Source organism: Papio anubis, chromosome 2 (assembly GCF_008728515.1).
Source record: "Papio anubis isolate 15944 chromosome 2, Panubis1.0, whole genome shotgun sequence".
Taxonomy (NCBI): Eukaryota; Metazoa; Chordata; class Mammalia; order Primates; family Cercopithecidae; genus Papio; species Papio anubis.
Window position 1 is genome coordinate 75,374,780 of NC_044977.1, and position 24,304 is coordinate 75,399,083.

At 39.7% G+C, this 24,304-nt stretch overlaps 1 protein-coding gene across 11 annotated transcripts in view; it reads right to left on the bottom strand.

The window, feature by feature from the left end:
• The window catches only part of LOC108584546, a 323,594-nt gene that overhangs the window by 98,398 nt on the left and 200,892 nt on the right, over nt 1-24,304 (bottom strand). Inside the window, exon 4 of one of the 11 annotated variants that reach the window (XR_002519913.2) lies at nt 691-6,611. The exons of the other annotated variants lie outside the window; for them this stretch is intronic. The gene's annotated coding sequence lies outside the window, so the exon portion shown is untranslated. Of the gene's footprint in view, nt 1-690; nt 6,612-24,304 lie in introns of those variants that run through there. 11 annotated transcript variants of the gene reach the window in all.

Here is a 24,304-nt window from a genome sequence, read left to right on the forward strand (position 1 = left end):
ATAAAGACATACCTGAGACTGGGTAATTTATAAAGAAAAAGAGGTATACGGACTCACAGTTCCACATGGCTGGGGAAGGCCCCACAATCATGGCAGAAGGCTAAAGGCACATCTTACATGGTGGCAGACAAGAGAGAATGAGAACCAAATGAAAGGGTTTTGTATAAAACCATCAGATCTTGTGAGATTTATTTACTACCATGAGAACAGTATGGGGAAAACTGCCCCATGATTCAATTATCTCCCACTTGGTTCTTCTCCACAATACATGGGGATTATGGGAGCTACAATTCAAGATGAGATTTGGGTGGGGACAAAACCAAACCATATCATAACATGGTCGTTGTGAAGTCACACAGCTACAGAGGGCTAGATGACCTTTAAAATCCTTTTCAATATTGCGGTTCTCTAAACACATGTTTCCTAGTGTGTATTCCATGGAATACTCTGCCTCTAACAAGAGAGATAATTTTTTTTTTTTTTTTTTTTTTTTTTTGAGATGGAGTCTTGTTGTGTCACCCAGGCTGGAGTGCAATGGTGTGATCCCGACTCACTGCAACCTCTGCCTTCTGGGTTCAAGTGATTCTCCTGCCTCAGCCTACCAAGTAGCTGCGACTACAGGTGCCTGCCACCATGCCTGGCTAATTTTTGTATTTTTAGTAAAGACAGGGTTTCACCATGTTGACCAGTCTCCTGACCTCAGGTGATCCGCCCGCCTCGGCCTCCCAAAGTGCTGGGATTACAGGCATAAGCCGCTGCGCCCGGCCAAATTTCTTCTTTTAAAAGCCAAATAGTGAAGACTTTAGGCTTTGTGGGGTTTCTGTAAAAACCACTCAACTTACCATTGTATTAATAGCATGAAAACAACCATAGACAATACGTAAATGAGTGGACATGGTTGTGTTCCAGTAAAATTTTGTTTATAAAAATAGACAGTAGACCAGATTTGGGCCATAGATCATAGTTTGCTGGCCCTTGGCCTGTGAAAATAAGTTTGTAAAAAGCTAAAAATCATATTCCTTCATGAATATTCACAGTATATGTGAGCATCTTCAAGGTTCTGAGAAGACCTGAGAAGTAGAGAGACTTGTTTAATTTTAATTAACCCAGAATTTCTCAAATGTATTTAATCACAAAACTCTCTTAGTACATAACACATCCTAACACACTTTGGGAATGACTCATTTATGTCTTATAAGTGGGCAGTATACAAACCATTTGCATGGACTGTTTTCTGAGAGGTTAGGAAGGAAATGTCTCTAAAATACATGCCTCACCCAGGACAGTGGTGCCTAAACTTAACTCAGATGGTGTCTGTGGCTTAAGGTGATGTGCCCATATTAAAATGAAAACACTCACAATGTAAATGCACTTGGCAGGTTTGTTCTGCAGAGGTGGTTTTGAATGCAACTGATGAAACAGAGGGCATAAGAGTCATTTGGAAATGGATGACACCATGTGGGTAAGGAAGAGCAAAAAGGAAAGTGAAAAATAAAAAGACTTACTAAGCATTTGATGCATGCCTACCACTGGACTAAGGCCTTTATCTAGATCCATCGTTTTGAACTGGGGGGCAATTTTTCTTCCCAGGAGACACTTGGCAATGTCTGGAGACATTTCTGATTGTCATAATTGAGAGTGTAGTGTACATACAGTGCTAGGATGTAGCAAGTAGAATCCAGGGCTGTCGTTCAACATCCTACCATGCACAAGTTGCCAGCCTCCTCCAATAAATTACCCAGTCCCCAATATCAATAGTGCCACTGTTGGAAACCTTTGATCTAGATATTCTGATTATCTAGAAATGCTGAGAATAGGGCAAAGAGAAATTTAATCTTTTCTCCAGCCTTCCCATAGTTAGTGATGGTTTGAGCCACACTCTTAAAAATTCACATTCAATTAAGCTTGGCAAAGATAAATTTCACTTCCTTAGTCATTGATAGCCCATGGCTCTAAGCGGTCCTATCCACAGCTCCTTCATATCACCATCTCCTCTTGCCACTCTATCCCTTACCTTCTGAGGCTCCTGATACATTAGGTACCTACCATCCAATCTTATCCATGTCTTCAAAATTTATCTCCAATGACCACTAAAATACTACTTACTTAAGCCTTGAACTCCATCTACTGCCAACCTGACCAGTTACGTTCAATTACATTTGTGACACCAGGCAAATGACTTTAACCTAAGGGTCTTGATTTCACCATCTGTAAATGGAAATGATGACAACATGTGCCCTTTCTACCTCAATTCAATTCCACCCAAATGTAAACCATAGGCTCAGTACTAAGCTTGGGGAGTTGGGGGATGCAAAGAATGTGAAACCTCCCAGGGAGAGTATGCTGAGGGGAGGGGATGGGATCTTTAAGGAGGCGGCAAATTCCTAGTTTTTATAAGCCAGCCCAGCTCCAGTTTTCCAGCAGCCTCCAAGAATGCTGCAGAGTGTGTGAGTGGACTGAAGAGGGTCTGGACAACATCACCAAAGGGCAGTCATTAGCCCTGGTATTTGGCCTGGGGTTAGATGGAGCTAAGAAGTCCATGTGTGGCAGCACATTACGAAGTTAAAAATTTCTACTAGAACTGGCTCTCCAAGGGGCAATCAGTAATAAACGTGATTTGGGCTTGTTAGGAGATATCATCAGGACCTGCCTTGGCCCCCAGAACTCCAAGCTATTCTCCTTTCTGGTAATTATGGAACATGAAGCACTTGTACTTTATTTTTATCACAGCTAAATTGAGCAATCAATTTCAGACAGTCCATGAATAAGGAGGTTGCTTCTGGGAAGATGATCCCCATAGATTAGCATTAAGCACTGAAACTGATGCTTAGAAAATAAAGCAACACAATGGCAGGAATGTTTAAAATGATCCCACATGGAAGACTCATCTTTCCCCTCCCCTTCTAATCTTCTGCCTGCTTTTGAGCCTGTCAGCTCTTTTTTCTGTCTTTCCATCCACACTGACTCTGGCTGTTCAACTATTTCACAGTGAGAGGAGCAACTCCTGGAACTGGAAATGACAAAAGAGAACCCACGACGATGATGGGACTTTCTTTTCAGAACCTCAGATCCTCATGGAAATGGGTGATTGCTGAGCTTTGCACTCTTGGTGCTCACAAATACTAGGAATTAAATCATTGAAAATGCATGGCCCACTAATGGCTGTTTCCCCTCTTCCCAACAATTAACAAGATAATAAATATAAATATGGTGCTAGTGTGGGTGGAGGGCGTCTGACTGGGGAACACATAGGGGACACTGAGGCGCATGCCCAAGGAGACTCATGGAGACTGATTGGCACGTGTGAATTCGGACATGAGTTTGGTCAGTTATCTCATAGCAAAAGATGTGTCATATGTTATGGATCTGTGTGATAAGTTGTGTTTCCCTTGACTGCTGTGCTGAGTCCCACTGCTTCTTGCTTTTCCTAAGTCTTTTCTATAGTTTCTAGAAACACAATAAGGGGAATGGAAAGACATATAGTTTGAAACAGGTAAAACTTGGGGTTCATATCTTGGCTGGGCCACTTATTAACTAGGTCTTAGTTTTCTTAACTGTTCAGCAAGGAAGCGTTAGCTCATTGGATTCTTGTGAGAAATAAAAGAAATTATGTATGTTAAGTGCCTAGATTATACTAGGCACTCAAAAATGGTCATTGTTATTTTTTGGTCGATAAAAGTGAAATGATATTGATGCTCTAGAGAAATCTCTCTATTAAAGATACCTAACCATATACCCCATAAAGGAGAGCTGGTCCTTATTATACCTGGTAATAAGTAACAAACAGAATTGATTATAATTTCAACTTGTCACTTTTTCTAGGTGGAGCCTCTGACCATTCAAACTTGTCGAGATGCAGTACAAAAAAGAAGGCAGGAATACCTTAGTACATGGAGTTACAGGAATTCAGATTTAATTGTAGATAAATAATTTTTGAAAGAATGCTTGTAAACACAGGGTTAACAGCCCTCAGGAGTGCAGTTGATGATCTGTTCCATGTTATCATTTCTTGGTTTCTTAAAACCAGTGACTCAAACTGGGCTGCCCTTTTAGCCTGGGAAATCCCTAAAGCGGAAACAGAGGGGAAAAAAGGCCCTTTGTGATTTTTCAAAATGAATCACCAGTGATTAGGGCTAATTTCAATGCTGGATTCATTCAAGTATGTTACCTTGAGAAGTGGAAGCACCCTTGCCTTTCCCTTTTCCTTTCTTTGTTCGCCTCCCAGGCAGGACTCACTCACTTCCACCCACCCCTCACCTCTCACACAAAGACATTCAGAGTTGGGAAGTTTCAGCAACCTCCCTAGGGAAGAGCCCAGCGGAACCTGCTCACTCCAGCCCCACCCTCTAGTCTTTTCTGGCAGGTGTTAGTTGGCTAAGTTTTCCCTCTGTGCAATTTTGATGTTTTGCTTTTCCTCTCTTTCCGTAACCCCCACTCCTCCACCATTAGCTAGGTAATCATCATTGTTCTGTGACATTAGCAAATGCTTGGGTGGGTGAAACCTGCCTTTGTGGTGAAGAGGCTCTGAGAATCCTTGGCTAATTGTGTTAAAGTCAAAGAAAGCTCTTTACACATCCATAAGTAGGCTTTAGAGCTGGATAGAAAAATGAGGAAGAAGACATAATCAAACAATGGCATCCAGTGGGGTTCAATTAGGATAGGCTTCTGTAGTGGTCTGTCTGGACCACTCGGAGATGTGTTGAGAAGCAGAGCTGTGATTTTCCTTCCCATCTTCCTGCTTTCCCTCTGTTCCAGGGATTAGCCACAATAGTGCTTTGAGGAGGGAAAGCTAATGTTGAGACAGAATTTTTAAATTCAATACAGTATGACTCAATTCAGCCAACCATCCCTGAGCACCAGTTCTAGGAATTACAGGGCTGGTTCAGACCCTGTCCCTGCAATCCTAGGGCTGCCTCCTAGGAAGGGAGAAGGACATGAAGACATTTATGTTAACAACACATCTGCCTGTTAATGGCCAGCCTGGTGCTCAGAAAATATGAACATTCACCGCACCTGCACAAATTCTGCTATAAAACCATAGCAAGCGAACTATTATTTACTTACTATTTTTCTTTAACCTATGATCTCAATTTCAAATGTAGACTCATCCTAATCAATATTCTCTGGGAAATAATGCGCAGGATATATGGTTACAATGTTACAAATGCACATTAAAATAAATGAATAATCTAGTAAACCTGTTCTTCTGTACTCAATGTACCTTATGTATTCTTAGCAATGTCACAGGGAATCATTGTCATGTGATGTGCTACACATAGGTACCTGGTACCTGACAGAGGTCTTCCAGAATCTCATGGGATGGAACCAGGGAGCAGAGAGGAGGCAGAGAGAGGAAGAAAGTAGAAGATGGAGGAATTCCCTGAGAGCTCTGAACTTTCATCCCCAGGACACCCATGGGAGTTTCCAACGGATTTCTGGTAGAGAAAGGTGCTCCAGACAAAAGCGATAGAGAACACTAAGCTTAAAGTGCCAGGGGAAGGAGTAAGGAAAGGAGTAGAAGATTCATCTATTCAATCCATAATATCTTATGGGAACCTACTTTATAACCACATGTCTGCCCGTCTGTTAGTTCTCTACATGATACTGGGGGGATATACCAGGAAGTATGATAAATGGTCTTGCTCTCAAGTTAGACAGGTGGTAACATTGCTTGCAGTCAAGTTAGACAGGTGGTAACATTCTCTCTCTCTCTCTCTCTCTCTCTCTCTCTCTCTCTCAGACATCCAGAGATAAGCATTCAAAGAGAATGTATGCTTAAGGACCAAAATAGCAACACTGAGAGTTACTGTGAGTTCAGAGGAAAAACTTCTGTAGACAGCACAGGCTGAGAAAGGCCTCCCTAAAGCAGGGGTCTTTAAAGAATGGAGCAGAATTTGGAGAGTAGAAGTAGTTCAGGCTGGAGAAACACATCAGAAGCAACAGCTGCATGTGTAACCTGTATCCCCCTCACTGCAATCTTGGCTTCTGGATTGGACCAATCACAGCTTCTAATTCCAGTTTTCAACCCAGTGTCCTGAATGGATACTAAGGGGTCTGTGAATTCATAGACAGGCAAACGTTTTGTGAATTTACATATGTATTTTTTCTTGGGAGAGTATTTCTAGTTTTCATCAGATCCTCCATAGAGCAACTCAAAATCACTTAAGAGTTTTTGCGAGTCTATTCCAATTTATGTCTTTATTATCACAAGCATCCATTTTGTTGTTTCTTTACATCGTACTTTTTTTCCATTACAAGGTGAATCCAGTTTTCACAAACCTGAAGGGAAACAAAATTTCTCACAATGATTAGATTAGTGCCCAAGGCCACTTAGTGAACCCAGGCCTCCCTGGTGAGGTCAAGCTCTAACGCTCACCCATGCTCATAACCACGGATTCTCTGCTTAGTCAAGTTTCCTACGGAGAGAATCAACATACGTCCTGACTCAGTCTCATCTCCTCTGTTAGGGCTTCTTATATTCTCAGCTTGGTGAAACTCCACTCCAAGTATTTGTCTTGTCACTGACCATGACTTGAATGTTAATTTTTTCCCTTTGACAACAGCCTTTGCTAAACATCACGCTCTACTCAGCATAGTCCATCCTTTGGAACCTGAAGAAAGTAAGCATGTTTTAAATACTTTCAGCCCAGCCCATGTTTTTAGCATGATATTTCATTACAGTGGCAACACACAAACCCTACATTCAAAAATGGCATCTCTATTTTAAAATCAGTATTTATATGAACCTGTTTGCAAATCCACTGCTTGTACATGATTTTTAAATGGACTACTCTTCTTTTTCCATTTATTATTCAAAAGTAGGGAGAAGATGATAACCAAGCCTCATGTTTTCATTTCCTAATTTCATTCAACTCATGGCCAATCTTGTTTCCTATTAGCACCTCCCACATACTGTCCAAATCCAGATTATTTTGAAGCAAATGTTACATATATAATTTGCCCTTAACTATTTCAGCATTATATAAGATTTTAAGTAGACTTTGTTATTAATAGTATGGGCCACTTGCCAGGTCATGGAAAAGTCTTGTGACAGTGGCATGTGAAAGAGTTTGTATAAACAGGGCCCTACTTATTTCCCTAAAATATTTCAGTTTGGTAATTTCTATGGGTTAAAACTCTCTTTGCTAATAATGTCTGCCATACTTTTAGGAATCACTGGTGCTATAAATTACAATTTTAGCCAAGTCCATTCAGTGCAATTAAGTATGTAAAGTCAGTTCTGCTATAAGGCTTGTTTTGAAATCATGAATTTGTTCCAATGGCATTAATATATTAGGGAACAATTTGAACATAACTGGATTTCACGTTTGCTTATACACAATTTCATCCCCCAGAAACACTAGATGAATGCAGAAAACTGCACCCAGCTGAACTGCACCTAATAGGAATACACAAAATGCATACACCTCCACCATCTGTCATCTATCTCAGTCCACCATGTTGTCATGAGCCACACCATGCACATCCAGTGCTGCAACTTTCTCTCTGATTCTAGATAACCCCCTCCCACCACTTCACAATAGCTCAAAAGCAGCAACCCTTCCCACCTTCACTTTCATAGGCAGACGCCAGGTCTTTGACAAGGAAAAGTGCAATATTTATTGTATCTATGCATTTCTTAACCATTTAACATGGGTTAAACAGTGTCACCATTTGTTGTTGTTGTTGTTAATTCCTGTTTGGTTTGTTTTTTAATGTGTCATTGACAAGTTTTTGAGTTTTGCGCCCTCAAACCTAGGGTTTCTCAACTTCAGCAATGCTGATACTTTGGGCTGGATAATTCTTTGCTGGGGGAGTGGGGTGGGGCTGTCCTGTGCATTGTAGGATATTTAGCAACCACCCTGGCCAGCATCTACCTACTAGATGCCAGTAGCCCTGATTCCCCTACTCCCCAGTGTAGTGACCTAAAATGATTATAGACATTGCCAAATATAGCCTGGGGAGAGGGAGAAAATCATGGAGGATTGTGAGTGGTTGAGAACCACTGCCGTACCCCATCTCCCATGATATATGTGGTGTTTATTGCACTGCTTTGCCTAGCATGATGATTTTTACAAATGCATATATCTTGTTATAGCAGAGCTAGTTATACGTATTATATGAGTGCCTCTGCATGAGTCTTCATATTAATATTATTTACAGTGTACTGTCAGATTCCATGCACTTTGCCTTGAGCTCAAAATGTAAATCCCTGAATTAAGGGACTCATTGACCTCCAACAACATCTTTACTTTCAAAGTACATAAACCTTGAACCATGTAAGAACTTATAACAAAAATAATATTAGTAACAATGGCTATTATTTATTGGGTCCTTCCTAAGAGCCAAGCACTATGCTGCAAGCATCTGTATTCAGTGTTGCACTTCACCTTTACAAGAGTCCGTTCTGGAAGCCACTATCTGTCACCCCCACCCCTTAACAGGAGAGAATTCCCAAAAGGAAAACTGTGTCCCTGAAGAGTGGAGTGACTTGCCTGAGGTCAGCCATCTAGCATGAGAACAAGAGGCATCAGGGCAGAGTGTCTCTACTTGTGAAGTCTACATTCTCATGCCTCTGGAGCCTCCTTACTTAAGGATATCAACAACTATTTACTGAACGCCTACTTCTTTTATCAAAGTAGTAACTATAATACTAATAATACAGCTCGTAGCCAAAAAGCCAAAATGCTCAACCAAAGGGGCTGAGCTCAGTAAAAATTATCTCACATTACTACACTGAAATCGTATGCTAACATTAAAAATATTGTTGTAGAAAAAAAGAGCTAATTATATGGAAATATGTTCATGCTTTATTTATCCAACAGCCTGTGTATCTATTTTTACAAAGAAAAATGCTAGAAGGTTTTATCTCAAATCAGGAAGCACTATTATCTCAGCATGCTAGGATTACTGATGATTTTCTACCTCTTCATTTTGCTTAACCATATTTTTGAAATTTTTAGCCATGAATATGTACTACTTATATATATATATATATATTTTAAAGAAACATGTTTTTAAAGAGAGAATTAAAGCTCAAGATAGCACAAGAGATAATAAAAGAGGAACTAGACATTTAATGAATTCAAGTTGGATTGGATTCTAGAATACAGAAAGAACTTGCAGATGTGATTACAAAACCACTGTCAGCAATCTTAGAGAAATCAGAGACTGGGAGCAAGGCCAGGGAATTGGAGACAGGAATATGTTATTCCAGTTTTCAAAAATGAGAAAAATGTGGATTCTAAAAACTATAAGGCAATGTATCTAGCAATCAGAATCTTATTATTATATACATTTTATGAACATTTAGGAAAATGAGTTCAGCCAGAGACGGCTGGGAGCATGCAGAGGTTCAAGTCATCCTGGGATAACTTTATTTCCTCTTTTAATGGTTTATTTTTGATAGATCAATAAAATATTCCAGACAGCATGCACTTTAATTTCAGCAAGGGCATTTGATAAACAGATGTGTGCTTTTTGTGTTGGAAAGCATGGGCTAGATGATAATTTGATGAGTTGGATTCACAGCTAACTGAATTATTAATAATTACCTCCAATGACTGCAAACTGCCTGAGTCAGGTACTGCACTAAGCCTTTTGCATACAATACACCACCTTGCCAGATAGGTGCCATTGTTATTCCCACCTTTGTAGATGGATAAATGGAGGCTTGAAGAGGCTAAGTCATATTCTTGAAGACCCAAAGCTTGTAAATAAAAGAGTTAGGATTCTTGCGTTTAACTATACTACCCTCTTTGCCTTTCTAATAAATAAATAGGGATTGAACTGAGGGCTCTAATTGCAGGCCACAGGTCTTCATCCCATGCAATATATTGATCAATGCCTTGGAAGAGAATGTAGAACTGATGTTTGTCAGATTGGCAGATGACATACAGCTAGGAGTTGGGCTGTCCCTCTCTTGAATTCCACTCCGTTTCCTTTGATTGAAGGAATAAACTTCCGAACTGGAGGAGCTGGGTCAGAGTGCTGGAAAGAGGCCTGGTCGGGGCAGGGGTAGAAAACAAACTCCAATCTTTTTCTTCCAAAAATATAATCTCTAAGGTCACCACGAGGTTTGGCCTTTTCAGTACTTTCCATGGACATTTTGCCTGAATAAGAAAGAGGCCTTTGGTCCATTTATTTCACTAGTTCTTTCAGCTGCAAACAAATCTTTGGCCAAAGGAAAAAAAAAAATCTTTCTGGCTCTAAAAATAAAGGATTTCTCTCTTTTTAGAACTTTCCCCCAAAATTATTTGTTATGGAAGGTGGAAGAGGAATAAGAGAGGAAAAGAGAGAGAAAAGAAGAGGAAGGGGTTAAAAAAAAAAACAAAAGCAAGGGAGTCAGGGAGAGAATGAGGAAAAGAAAAAAAAGTCAAAGGGAAGAAAGAAGGAGAGGGAAAGAATGAGAAAAAGAAACTTCTTCCTTATGTGGTATAATCAAATTCCTCTTTAAGGCAGCAGAGCAAAATTAAAGAGGTTACAGTTTCCCCAGCTGTTTGGTCTGGGATGCAGTGTAAACAAGTCCGCCCCTCATCTGGCCCCCAGGAGGCTGGAACCTCAGCAGAGCCTGAACCCCAGGCTGCCAAACCACCATGAATTCTCTGGGGCAGTCTCCTGCTTGCTGAATCAGCAGAAACAAGGAGGGCAACTTGACTGCTTCCCATTTTAATTCTTCTGAGGACCAATAGCATAGTATGTAGGTGAAGGGTGATGTCCTAGAACAATCAAGGTCAGCTCCAATCTGGAAATTGGAACACAGCTCTCAGATCCTTCCTGACTCTGCAGAGCTTGAGTTTGCAGCAAGATTATTCTTAGCTGGTGTTATGAAATATGCACAATGAGGATTTGGCCAAGCTCATAACCCAGGACGTGTGCTCTATTGGACTTAACTTTATTTTCTTCTTTGTCAATAATGTATCCTGGCATATTTGCATCAATGGAATGCTCTACAGTTATTTTTAAACAATGATAGAGACTACAGAGCATTATTACTGGGGATGAAAAGATGCCTGCAATATACTGGTTTCAGGAGCACACGTGTAATATGACACAGGTAACATCAGTCATCTCTGGTTGGGAAAATTATAGGTGGTTTTTAAATTTTATGTTTTTCTGTATTGTTTGTACTATTTTTTAAAAAACTAATCATAGCTAACGTGTACAGAGGGCTTTCTGTGTGCTGGGTGTCATGCCAAGTATTTCATATGAATCATGCCATCGGATCCTTGCAAGAGACATATCAAGTAGGTATTACTATCATCCTCCTTTTACTGATGAGGCAACATACTGAAGTCCCTTGCTCAAAGTTATGCAGCCTGAAAATGCCAGGAGGTAAGACTCAAACCCAAAACCCACACCAAAGCCACCACATGAGGCTTTTCCCCCCAAAAACAATAAATGGTTTAAAGGTAAGTGTATCCTGATAATTGTTTAAACTAGTTTTCAAACAAAATGCAGCTATTTAAAATGAGCTTGTTGACTCATAGTTAATGATATGCAAAATGTTCCTGGTACTTGATTATGTAGAAAAGTAGGCTACGGGGATCATTCTGTTGTATGTGTCTGTGTGCCTGTGTGTGCCTCTAAGCATAAAAGTATGAATTCTAATATGTTAAGAACTACTCTTTCAATGTTGGAATAAAGATAATTTTAGACTCTTCTTCTGATTTATAGTGTTTGCGAAATCTCTATAATAGTGAGTGCTACATTTAGAGTAAGGAAGCAAAAAGGACAGAAGGCAGTCCACCTGTCTTTCTGACACCCCAGTGTAGCTACTAAGACCCCCCTTTCAAGAGAGCTTCTTGAATAATAGCTTGCCCTTTCCTTTTCTCTCCCTTGGGACCTGCCACTCCATGGGCTTTAGCCTTCTTTGGCAAGAACTTGAGCAGGTGCCTTAGAGACAAGGAACAGAATCGATGACATGCAGGGAGTTGGCAGAGCCCTAAAAGATAAGCCTGCCTCCAAAGTTTCACATCTCCCTTTTGTTTGTCCGCACTTTGTGGTGGTTCACAGAGGCCAAGGCCTGGCTTCTCGAATAGGGCTTGTTAGAGATAAAGACTCTTGAATCCCAGGGCTTCAGATAGAGGGTGTGGCCACTGGATTCTTTCCAGTTTCAACTGGAAATTAAAAAATCATGTCGTAATTTCTGCAAAGGCCTCCATGAATAGCAGCTGAATAATTTCTCTAACATCTGAAGAAGAGGCCATGTACCAGGGAAGGGGACTTAATGTGAACCAAGTGACCTGTACTTACATAGGCTGTGCCCTTTGGTGGAAATGCATTCATTCATTTGAGAAATATTTACTGAATGCCTACTATATGTAGAATACTGTTCCAGGTGCTTGGGAGGCAGCAGACAACAAAACTCACTCACTGGGATACTTACATTATAGCCCTTCTACCATCCTGCCTCCTTAAAGGACACCTACTCATGCTTTGAGACCCAGAATTTAGATCTAACCTGGAGACTTCCATGATCACCTGAAGGAAAAGGGTTAGGCACACTTTTCTTAGATTCCATGGTTTTGTTTGGAGATATATATATATATTTGACTTTTGTTCATAGTAATATAACCATTTGCTTATGTGTCTTTTTCCCCAAGACCATGGGCTTGACACATGGTTTGAAATCCAGTTTTCAACACTCAACTAGCTCTGTAACACTGGGTCAGTTATTTAACTTCCATGGGACCCAATATTTTCATCTGTATTATAGAGATATGAATATCTACCTCACAAGAATGTTGTGAGATTTACAAGACAAATGAATACCTGCTCATACCAAAACAGCAATGTGAATATTTAAAGCACCTTATTCCTAAGAATACCAAATCAAAGCCAAATGTCTTTCATCGCATGAATGAACTATCAAACTGTGCTATATCCATTCTACAGATACTACTCAACAATAAAAAAAAATTGACACATTCAACAACGTGGATGAACATCAATATATTATGTTAAGTGAAAAAGCTAGAAGAATCAAAAGTCTACATATAGTGGGATTCCATTTTATGTGATATTCCTACACAGGTACAACATAGGTACAGAAGAGAGACCAATGGTCATTTATGTGGCTAATAATGAGCAAAAAGGAATTTTTTGAGATGATGGAGCTTTTCCTTATCTTAATTATGATGGTGGTTACATAATTGTATGCATTTTTCCTTACTCATAGAATTGTACATTAAAGAACTGTGTTGGATATGTTGGGTGGATGAATAGAAGGAAGAAAGCAAGGAAGAAAAGATGTGCAGCTTGAAACTTCAGGGGATTTAATGTCTCTGAACCTTTTACCAATAGGAAATGAAAACCAATGAATAGATTCTCCAACCATATACATGGCCTCTCAGAAGACATGGTCCCGCAAGAACAATTGATCTCACTTGATACCAAGAGTTGGTTAACTCAGTAATGCACCCTCCTGTTTGATCTAGTTCCTTCCTTGCACATTGAATTTTTTACTCACTTCTGCTTCTTGGCATGGTATTCCCTAACAGCACAAAAGCATTTGCCCCATGCTTTGCTTTGCAAGGAACTTAGAAAAAGGCCCTCTGCATGGCTATGTAACTGGGTTCTTGCCAGTAGAAATGGGAGCAGAAATTATATGTGTGGCTTTGGATTCTGGGCCTTCAACCTGTGGGCATGCTGTCCTTCATACTTCCTCTCTCCCTTCATGTGAGCTGTAACCGAATCTATGATCCAGACTTAAACATGCAGACAGACCGAGCCACTTAAGAGATGGTGGGATAACAGTATGGAGGGAACTTTGGCTCCTGGAGGATCCTGTGGAAAAGAAACCCTGCCAACTTGGATGACAGTTCATCTCAGGACTCTACATAAGAAATAAATATCCGTATTATTTAAACCACTGTTTTTAGGGGTCTCTTTATTCTGGCAACGTAACTTTACCTAAACTGAAACATTGTGATCTTATACTTTATCGTTGATATTGCAACAATTTTAGGGATGAAAGAGGTTCTATTAATAATAATGCTGGTAAAGAAAAGGTAAATATGGTAGACATCCTAATTACCCTAATGCAATCTTTACACATTACATGAATATACAAAACATCACATGTATCCCCCAAATATATACACCTATTAGGTATAAAAAAATGCAAATGCTAAAAAGAAATAATGCTGAAGCAATAGGAATAAATTAGTCTCCCTACCTAAAAGCAATCTCAAACTTCTTCTAAGAAGATATTTTACCTGGTTTTGTACTCTTATTACCAGAATTGGGAGGAAGGATGGAGAGTAACACTAACATTAATAGCAGCTAATGAAGTGGGGTTGTTGGCCAGAAAGTTATTAGTGTTTGTATACAGAGTGTTTATAGGAATTTCCATTCCCAGGAGATATGCATGTGGCAATTGGTAGCCCTGAAGATCCATGTACACTGGAATCCTAGATAAGCCTAAGAGGATTTCTAACATGTCTGGGAAAATGTAAGAGTAAGAGGAGCCAAGGATACCTTCATTTGGATTTGGGTGGAGAGGAACCTGTAAAGTAGATCTTGAGACAACATTCACAGGTAGACAGATATGAGGCAGCCATGGTCCAGTATCACACCTTGGAGTTGAAGTCTAGAGCCCATTTCAGACCATCTCTGAGATATGGTGACCCCAGAGTGCTGTGTTAGGGCCCAGTTGACAAAGTGCTACATTGAACTTGAAAGATAGGTATGTTCCTACAGCTAGAAATTGACTAAATGAAAATGGCAGAACATCTAGAAAACCCTAGTGCCCCATTGGTAACTGCAGAGATGGCAGTTTGGTGAACCTCAGAGTTCAGTTCTACATCAGTTTCTCCTCTTTCCTTCCCTTCTCCCTAGATGATCACACACATGCCCATCATAAATGCACATTACTAAGTTAATGAAACAAGTTTTCTCTTTAAAGATGCTAAACATGCCACCAGAAAATCAAGCCATTAGATAAACATTGAAAAATAGTAATAATTAAGAATATATTTTTTAAAAATTTTCACAGCTCTGTGCCTGTGAAATTATTTCCATTAGTTAAAAATAGTGGAATGGCTTTTCAGTCTTCTTTACGAGGACTAAACCCTTATCCACACAAGTTTCCTTCCATTGCAAACCCTGCTGGTGAGAAAATTAGGACTATCATCAAACCCACATGCTCAATTTGACCTCAAATCTATTAATAGTATTTTTGTTCTGTTTTCCACTATCTTCCCAACTTCTATCCCATCTCATCACTACATGATACAATGTAGTCTGAGATAGGCCCATATCAAGCAAGTTAAATTTTAGATAGACTAGTAGCTACAGAAAAGTCTATCTATAGGGCCACATGATTAAAGTTACTAAGCAGTTAGTTGGAGAAAGGAAATGTTAGCATTCAGATGCAAGAAATTTTAAAATCATACTTTGCCAAATAAAACTGTTTCCTTGGAGCTAAATAAATATTCTCCCAAGGACAGACCTGAGGACTCAGACAGCTGCATCTATTTATGGTTTCCCCTGTGTTTCCCTCTCTCCTCCAAATCCAATCAGCTGTACAGAAAGCAATGAGGGTTCCTTTATTAAGCCTCCCTATTCCCAGCAAGGGACAGAAGTAGTGAAACAGAGAGCCAGCTGCCATTGAAATGTTCCAGCCATCTGCTTCTTCCTTATTTTTCCCCTTCTCTGTACACATTTAAATGTTCTTCCTTGTTTATCTATTTGTAGGGAGCAGATGGAATCATCATTATCACTATATTACATTTACTGAACACCTACCATGTCCTAAGTACCATGTTAGTAACTTCCTATAAATTATCTCATGTAATCCTCACAAAATTAATAATGTATTATTGCCCCATTTTACTGATGGTAAAACTGAGGCTTAGGAATGTTAAGAGACTTGACAAAGGCTACACAACTGTAAGTGGGATCTTCTAACCTTAAGCCTCTCTCTTTTGAAAGAAATTAAGGCTACAGTGATAAATCTTCACAAAAATTATAAAGTAGGTAAAAGTATTTTTAGCAGTCTTTCAATACCCTCTTTTCAAGCCATGTTATCACTCTACTGCCCTCTACCACCTTTCCCCAAACTGCCAAGGATCCAACAGTTCCAAAAGTGTGCTTTCTTAGTGCTGTTTGCATTTGAATATGAGTTTCTTAAAAAACAAAGTTGAAAGATCCAAATAAACTATCTCTAAAGACTGAGTTTCAGCCCATGCCGACAGGTGACAGGGAGGGTCTTTGTAGGTTGTTGGACCTCCCCAAGGCTTCTTTGGCAACTCCAGGTAGATAGCTGCTATTCTCAAAATTTTAACAACCCTGCACCCTTAGCAATGTCAAGTTTACATACAAGATTTCTGAAAATAGGCTACACATCAAACTTTCCAGTTCATCAAAACCAGAACAACAATGCACATTCTTTAAGACCACTGCCATGATTCCATAGTATTTTGAGGGGAGTGGCAAGGGCAGTTGTTTGTTTGTTTGTTTTTTTCAGTAGAGTAGAAAGATTCAGATCCCTGACTTTGTTATGATTAAATGAACAAGGTGGTTGTTTTCTAGCAAATAAAAATGTATTCTTTGGAAACTCTTCTTCCTCGGGTCCCTAGGACATGCCCTCAATCTGCTGTTGAAAATCTAAAGCATTCCAGTTGGCAGAACAATAGACTTTTCTCTTGGTGGACTACTGTGAGTTGAGTTTGGACAACGATTGTTCTGTTTCCAGAAAGTCACTGGGGAGTGGGGAAGGGGGGACTTGGAAACTCAGCCAGGTGTTAGACACCTCCTCAGGGGGTCCTTTTCTGCCAGGACCCGAAATCCCAGTCCTGAAACAGACCCTGCTGACTTTTCCCAAAGTTTTGACTTTATTAAAGAGCCAGAGGCAAGGGATTATTTTCCATGCACAGTCCTTCAGCTCTAGAATTCTGGATCTGACCTCCAGGTTTGAGAGAACTTGAATACGTCAACCTCTAAGACATGGTGTAGCAATAAAGTGCTCGATTGTTTTTCTTTCCATAGCCTTTTCTCATTTCCAGAGAGAGAGGTTGAATAAGAGGGGTATTTGGGATGTTATTGGGCTTACAAGCAGGTTTGTGGAAAACAATGTCACCCTAGGGGTTTTTCTATGATAGGTAAATTTTTCTACTTCACTAAATGAATAATTAATGTTGTTTTAATATGGAACTGGCCCTTAATGCAGACAATTTATATGCATGAGTGCCCCCTTTTTATCTCAAACTAGCTGGATTTTAAATTATTTTTTTGAAACCCACTAGGAGGATGGTATAAAATATGTAAACATTTGGGTGGTCTGTTGATATTCACAGAGCACATTTGAAATTAACTAATTTGCCTTCTATGAGAAACAGACTTTAATGCTATTCAAAAAGCTGGAACTTTGAAATTAAGTAGCTCAAGTTGCCTTAGCCTATCCTCCAACTTGCTTAGGTTGTTGTTTTAATGGCAGCATTTACTAACGAAGGGAAGAAGGTTGCCAGAACTCAGAACCATGACGGGCCTCCTATATAAAGAGAATTTCAACCACCAGGAGTGAATAGGCAATTAACCATATATTTGATTCCAGGTTTTAAAAACATAGTTATTCTCTCTCTCTCTCTCTCTTCCCCTAGAGTAATGGTTCACCTATCTCTTGTCCTAGGAGGCTGACACCTATAGACTGCATCCCAGGCTCTCCTTGACCAGCTAGCTTCAAGTTGAGTTCAGCTAGAAAACGACCCTGACAAGGAAGTGAGAGGGTGAGAGAGACAAGTCGGAGGATTTCTGCCTTCCTCCCTCAAATTCTGAAACAATACTTCCTCCTCTATCTTCAGCCAAGGGATGGTCATGACTGCTTCGGTTTGTCAGTCTCTGGGTGCCTTGCTACCTCCTGTGTGTTTCCTAAGCCATACCCTTACCTCCATTCATTAACAAATTACCACTTCAACCAACTTAGGGAGTAGTGATGCATCCTGTTGACTGCCGGGATCCAATAAAACACTCAACTGGCTTTTCTCCAGGAATCCTAGGCAATACTAGGAATTGGCCTCTTTATGATGACCCCAGAGTTGGATCAGTAATAATAGCACTGGGAATTAACAGTTACTGAGTGCCTTCCATGTTCCCACGCAGTATGCTAAGCAATGTATGGGAAGAATCTCAGGAAGTAGAGGCTGAACAAGTTTCTTAAAATAATGGGCTATAGGGAGCAGAAACCATTTAAAGGGCACTGACAGCCAAAGCCTGTCTATGCCCAAAGGAAGGACTCTTTAGTAATATGGTAATACTCTTTTGAGTAATGTAGTATAGAGACTAATAAAATAAAAGTAATACTAAAGGATCCCTTAAGGGCACTGGGTAAAGGTGAAGAAGAGGACTATTTTAGCAAAAATTATTTCACTTAATACTTGCTACGAATTTACCATCAGCTCTCATTCCATCTAGTGGTAATGCCAGCACTATTCAGCCTCACCACTTCACTTGGTGAAGACGTTAGTGTTGGAGCAATGGTATTTTTATTTTATTGAGACGAAATATAATTTACATGCCATAAAATTTACCCTTTTAAATACAGGTTCAGTGGTTTTTAGAATATTCAGCGAATTGTGCAACTGTCACCACTACTGAATTGCAGAACGTTTTCATCATCCCAAAAAGCAACTCCGTACCCATTAACCATTACTCTTCTTTCCCTCTCCTCGCAGCCCCTCGCAATCACTATTTCCTGTTTCTATGGATTAGCCTCGTCTAACATTTCATATAAATAGACAAAGAATATGTAGCCTTTTGTGACTGGCTTCTTTCACATAGCATAATGTTTTCAAGGTTCACCCATATTATAGATTTAGTACTTCATTCCTTTTAGTGGTTGAACAATATTCCATTGTATAAATATGCCGTAATTTGTTTATTCATCAATTCATGGACATTTGCATTGTTTTACCTTTCGGCTATTGTGACTAATGCTGTTAGGTACATTAATACATAATAGTTTTTTCTATTCTCTTGAGAACCAAGACTGCCCAGCATCTTTTAGGAGCACAGTTCCTCCTTCATACTGTGGAAATCATGGTCAGTCCCTTTGGTTCAGACGTGCTTGATTTCAACTATTGGCCCCAGGGGTGGTCATGTGACCCAGACTAGCCAATGAAAGTATTTGATTCCCATGATTGTGGTGATTGGCTCATTGTTAGGGATGTGTTTCAAGGTGAGTCAATCGGTGTCCTTTGCTGGACGGATGTGGCTGCATAGACATAGGTAGAGGGTGAGCTCTTTCTGTGTAGTAGCTAACTATGTCCAGTGCAAGCATTCCCTGCCAGGAAGAGGGCCTGCGCAAAAGATGGAGAGCACTTATGTCATCGTGTGAATGCCAGAGTCCAGAGAGAACAAGGTACAGCACTTACGACATTTGAATGCCAGAGTCCAGCTGGGACTCGTCAGACCTGTTGAGCTTGGATTTCTTTCTGAGTAATGGGAGTCGGTGACAAGTATATGGGACTAAAAGATATACTATTTGTCTGTTTCTCCTCCTCTAACTTCTTGAGAAATCGACAGGCACACATAATGGTGCCTCTACACTACCATCGGCAAAGCAGCAGAACCTTGGTTATGTGTCCCTTGGGAGCTGGGCCTGGGAGAGGGATTCTCCTAGAGAGTCTGTCAGGGCTACTTTGGGTTCTTTGGAGAGGCATTTGCTTATGAACCTCCCTTCTCTGGGATCTTCTATATACTAACAGGCAAATTGCTTTAAATTATGTATTCTAGAAGGCAGAGGAAACAAATCCTCTGCCCCCATCCTAGCCTCTTTCACTTTCTCTTGAAATCCTTTTTCTTTCTTTCTTTGCCTTTACCAGCAATAATTTTTCAAAATGGCAAATTCTGGTGAGTTTTGGGTAGTGTTTGGTCATTGGGTGGTGGTGGTGGTGGTGGTACTGGTACTGGTATGTATATGTTTCTGTGTATCTTATTTGATGTTCTTGATTCTTCACAGTCAACTAAAATAAGTTTCATTTCAGAAAAACTGAACCCATAACCTAACATCTATCACGGATGCCATGCTTTCCTGTCTAGGGTATGTGTACTTCTGATGATACCCTGAGCTTACCAAGAAGAGGCAAAGTCAATATAAATATGGCACATCTTTACTGGATATATTTGGGAGGAAATTATGTACAAATTAAAATGAAATAAAGCATGGAGGAGAATGCATAATTCTTAAGAATTTTCAAGATCAGATGGGAGACATTAGATGTTGCCTTTTCGATAAATTACTTTATGGAATTCTAGGTTCCCTGAAGTGATGACAAGAAGAACTAGTATTGATCCAGTCCATACTATGTGCCAGACATTATCTAATTTCATCATCACAACTGCTGTATAATCTAGTTGATATGATTTTTATTTTATAGATGAGGAAACTGAGGTTCAAAGAAATCAGACAACTTATCCAAGATTCCACAGCTAGTAAGTGGTAGAGTGTTGACTTTAATCGTGTTATGTGTGGTGTCAAAATCTTCTTAGTCACAATACTAAGTTGCCTCCCTGTATATGCAACTTTTATTTTTACTTTATGTATTTCTGTGGGCTCATTACTTTAAAAAATGAAGCTATATAGTATTATACAAAATAGAGAAAGGTGCTGGGTGTGCTGGCTCACGCCTATAATCCCAGCACTTTGGGAGGCCGAGGCGGGCAGATCACCTGAGGTCAGGAGTTCGAGACCAGCCTGACCAACATGGAGAAACCCCGTCTCTACTAAAAATACAAAATTAGCTGGGCATGGTGGTGCATGCCTGTAATCCTAGCTACTTGGGAGGCTGAGGCAGGAGAATCACTTGAACCCGGGAGGCAGAGGTTGCAGTGAGCTGAGATCGCACCTTTGCACTCCAGCTCCAGCCTGGGCAATAAGAGTGAAACTCTCTCAAAAAAAACAAAAAAGAAAAGAAAAGAAAAAAGTTTCTACCCTCCCCTACTCTTTCTCTTTTAGTTTGTTTCTACTACTTTCTTGTGTATCATCTTGACAGTAGCCTCTGTGGACCTTGACCCAGCTCTTCAAAGTCTGGACTCAGTCTCTGTGCCATACTACTGAGTTGTTGAAAAAGCCAAGAAACACTTACATAAATTTTGTCAAGAGAACAATCTGCCCAATATTGAATTTAGAACCTATTTAAATCAAATTCCTACAGGGTGCATCTGTTCAATCCCTTTGTCAGAGTATAGTTTTTAAAAAGTTAGAAACATGATACTCTCACATATATGGTGAGCACATGTCAAGGATTTCTTTAACTCAGTAGCAAGGAACAGAGGACACAGCAGGATGACAAAGCTGGTTTAAAGGAGGATATAAGAAACTGGTATATATTTAGTCAGTTAAAAATGCCAGAACAAGATTGCAAAGTTAGATACAAAACTGGTTAATTTCCTTTAAGGCAAAAAAAGAAAAAGAGTAACCTGTAGGGCTATCTTTCCTTCTGGATAAAAGTGATTTGCATCTCTAGAGAACAAAAGTCATTTGCAATTAACAGTCTTCTACCAGTTAAAGTCTAACTTTACAGAGTCTGAGCTGTAATTAATAGTCAATTTTAAGGGAACCTTCCCTTCCCTTAGAGCAGCTGTCCAACAGAACTTTCTGCAATGATGGAAATGTTCTCTAGCTGTGCTTCCTAATATGATAGCCACTAGCTTCATGTAGCCATTGAGTCCTTGATGTGTGGCTAGAGTGACTGCAGAACTCAATTAATTTTATTTAATTTTAATTACTTCATGTTTAAAGAGCCACAAATGACTAGTGGCTACCATAATGAACAGTGCAGCCTGAGAGCATCATATGACCCTTACGTGGCTTGTTAGAATAGTTAGTATGACTTTGAAAGGCTCACAGTAATCTTTCTGCCTGATTTCCTAGTTTAGGGGCCTTTTCCTGACATCTTTTGCTCTCCTACAGTTTCTTTCATCAACTCTTATTTTTCTTTGCTGTGAGGACAAGGAAGGAACCAGTCTATTTACAAACTGTTGCCCGCTGGTGGCTCCTTGCCAGCTCTTAGATAACACTGATGGTCCCTCTGAGGGCTGAGGATGCATTCCCCGGGCACTGCAATCAGAGCGGACGCATGTGCAGCTGTGGATGGAGGGAACTGACGTGTCCTCTCTGGGAGCAGAGGAGCAAATGTCACGAGAAAAGCCCTTGAAAATGGTTCTCATCCCCTTTCTCCATCGCAGACAACCCAGAATAAACTGTTCTGAAATGTTGATGTTTAATAATATTAATATTAGTAATGGCTGGGAAGGGCTTCTGGTAAGGAGATTCCAGGATAAATAGGTCACTAGGTTTTCACTGCTTATCAATGAAGTTCCCAAAAAGATCTTTTTAAAGGAAATAGGCTCATGTAGACTTTTTTTTTCTTTTTTTTTAAGGAAGGAAATACATTATCTTTATAATAAGGCAATGCAAGAGGGATTTTTGCTGATTTTTTTTTAAGAACTATTTATAAAATAATGAAGATTTAAAAAAACAAAAAAGGCTGGGCATGGTGGTTTACGAATGTAATCCCAGTACTTTGAGAGGCCAAGGCAGGAGAATCGCTTGAGCCCAGAAGTTCAAGATCAGACTAGGCAACATAGTGAGACCTTGTCTCTAGGAAAAATAAAAAAAATTAGCCAGGCATGGTGGCACATGCCTGTGGTCCCACCTACTTGGGAGACTGAGGTGGGAGAATCGCTTGAACCCAGAAGTTGGGGCTGCAGTGAGCCTATGATTGCACAACTACACTCCAGCCTGGGTGACAGAGCAAGACCCAGTCTCAAAAAAATAAAAATAAAAATAATTTTAAAAGAAAACAAAATTGAGAATCCTCTGCTGGTCTCTGTTATGTCTTACTCAGAAAGTGACATAAGTGAATTTTATCTTAGGAAAATGTACTGCTATTGTGTTTCCAGCTGTATCAGTGCATTCTTACCTTCCCTAAATTAAAAGCCCATCACTGCTAGCTCCTAAGGACTCCTTTCAATGCCCCCTTTTCAATGCCACTTGAGCATCACTATTCTAGCAGTTAAGTTTGGCTTGCTTTGCACTGAAACTTGCTGCAAATAGCTCGGTGGTCTGCCCTGGATTTGCCAGTAGCCTGTCTCTTGAAAGGGGCTTAAGGTGCAAGGTTGCTGAGTTTGGAATCACTTTGCCAACCCTGGCAGCCTCTGTGACTCTATGATTTCTTTAATGTTCCCGTCTTTCTCATTCCCCTAAATAAACTGAAGCCTTTACTGGAAGGTCAAGTAAATGTTACTGTGAATCACTACTAGTAGAGGCTCCAGAAAAGGGAATCCTGGTTGCTCTCAAATAATCTTGAAATTTCACTCTTTTAATTATTTTTAAGCCCCTGTACTTAAAAAAAATAAAAAAATAAAAAACTATAGAAACATGTAATATATAAACCAGAATGTCCACTGATTTTCAGGCTAACTGAAGACTAACTAGAAGCAAGTTTATTACCCCAATGCTGTTGTTCAGAAGCTTTCTGATATGTTCATTCACTTTCCTGCCTTATTAATCAGAGTAAACGTGATTAACTATATGTTTCTATGTAACATCATATACCATACTAATTTTCACTTGAGTTCTCAATATAATTTATCTTTTTGGGAATTGGACATTGAACTACATTAAGTAGTTTCAGTATCTCCCCTTGAATGTGTTGAGGGAATCTTTTGAAATCAACTTTGTACTGTCATTTCATTTTCTTTTCCTATACAGCTAAGATTTATTGAGTGCTTACTGTGAGCCAGACAATGTGTTAAGTGTTTTAAATGAATGATCTATTTTAATGCTTTTCAAAAATCAACATTGACTTAGTAACAGTGTTTTCCCTTTATTAAAGATGAGGAAACTGAGTTCAGAAAAGTGAAGTGACTTACCACGCTTACTCAACCAGTAAGTGTTGAAATCATAACTAAACTCTAGCTGTGTTTGAACATACAGCATTGCTCACAACTCACAAAAGACTTGCGTTCCATTCCCAGCTTTGAACTTTATAGACCAAGTAATTCTTGACCTCCCCAGGCATCTACATCCTTATTTATAAAATGAGGGTAATAGTACCTCCCTTCCAAAGTTGGGGCACTAAGACTTGTGAGAAATTATTTCCAAACGCTAAAGTGCTAAATACATGTAATGTGTTATTGCTTTTACATCTTTATTAGCTAGCAATGTCTTTAGTTAATTACATTCTAATTAATATGTTATGCTTAGATTATAGGTGGGAAGCCTCACTATTAGCTAGCGATGTCTTTAGTTAATTGTATTCTAACTAATTGATACATTATGCTTAGATTATAGGTGGGA